The sequence below is a fragment of the Aegilops tauschii genome, chromosome 2, assembly GCF_002575655.3.
Source record: "Aegilops tauschii subsp. strangulata cultivar AL8/78 chromosome 2, Aet v6.0, whole genome shotgun sequence".
In the NCBI taxonomy this organism is placed as follows: Eukaryota; Viridiplantae; Streptophyta; class Magnoliopsida; order Poales; family Poaceae; genus Aegilops; species Aegilops tauschii.
Genome location: NC_053036.3, coordinates 547,050,022 through 547,051,760, shown reverse-complemented (window position 1 = coordinate 547,051,760; position 1,739 = coordinate 547,050,022).

Genomic DNA, 1,739 nt, shown 5'->3' with positions numbered 1-1,739 from the left:
GAAGGTCCGAAGCGCCTTACCTGTGCCTTGGGTGTTGGAACTCGAGGCAGGGGAAGGATTCGATTGAGTGCGAGAGGAAAAAAAGGACGGGCCTTGGCCTCTTTATAAAGAGGGTGAATATCAAGCGTCCTCCTCGTGTCCGTTTGAGACTTGCCAAAAATCGAGGAGTCATACCAACGGGCACGATTGGGTTACCCACATCCGTATTGATGTGAATCCCATAATAAGGGGGACACGATCTCTGTTTCGACAAGACGTGCCAATAAAATTGCCTCGCAAGACGTGCGGTGGCAGGCTGATTGAGAAAAATGGTTCGAATAAAGATCGGGCCGTCGTGTGATGTCACGTTATGAAAAGTCGTCAGCAGATTAGGTTGGCAGAAATATTATTCCCTCTACGGTGGTATGTGGAACTTGTTTTGCAGAGCCGGACACCATCCTCGTGTTCAGGATCTTCTATGGAGTATTCGGAGGAAGAACCCGCCTTGCAATGCCGAAGACAAATCTGCGCGCCGGACTTATTGTCATTGAAGCCTGGTTCAGGGGCTACTGAGGGAGTCCTGGATTAGGGGGTCTCCGGACAGCCGGACTATATCCTTTGGCCGGACTGTTGGACTATGAAGATACAAGATTCAAGACTTTGTCTCGTGTCCGGATGGGACTCTCCCTGGCGTGGAAGGCAAGCTTGACAATACGGATATGCATATCTCCTTCCTTGTAACTGATTATGTGTAACCCTAGCCCCCTCCGGTGTCTATATAAACCGGAGGGTTTAGTCCGTAGGACAACAACAATCATACCATAGGCTAGCTTCTAGGGTTTAGCCTCTATGATCTCGTGGTAGATCAACTCTTGTAATACTCGTATCATCAAGATCAATCAAGCAGGAAGTAGGGTATTACCTCCATCGAGAGGGCCCGAACCTGGGTAAACATCGTGTCCCCCGCCTCCTGTTACCATCCGCCTTAGACGCACAGTTCGGGACCCCCTACCCGAGATCCGCCGGTTTTGACACCGACACATGTTGCTATACTTGAGGCTATTCGCATATTACTTGCTTATGCTAACCATCATGATATCACTTTATATCAAATGGATGTGAAAAGTGCATTCCTCAATGGTAAGCTTGAGGAAGAAGTATATGTTGCTCAACCCCCAGGTTTTGAAGATCCAAAGAATCCTGACAAAGTCTTCAGACTCAATAAGGCCCTCTATGGCCTCAAGCAGGCCCCTCGGGCGTGGTATGAAACTTTGAAGGATTTTGTTAGGACCCCGATTCTAAGTCACACCGATCTAGCATGTAACACCTCATATCACTTTGCGGCCTCACGCACGGTATTCCACGGGTGTCGCCTTACCTGGCCCGGGTCCGTTTGCGCCTTTTGGCTCACGTATATGATAGTGTTGCTAGCATCCATATGACAGAGAACCCGGGCCAACATGACTAGTCGTGAACCCAAAGTGGCACTAACTTACGGGGACAGGCATACATGAAACAACATCGAGCATGTCGGTCAGCAGCGTGTGAATCCGGGCTGTAGCAACTGGGCTAACAGGACTCCGGAGGTCACCGTGTGACATTACCCCGAAGGGACAGACACAGGAATGAAGTGTATCACATGCCGACCAGTCTAGGTGTTCCGGAGCAGTAGTGCTGGGCTAGCAGGACTCCAGTGAACCGGGCTGTAGTGGACTACTATGGCTCATGGAAGCACAAGACTACATTTCCCCATAAGAGAG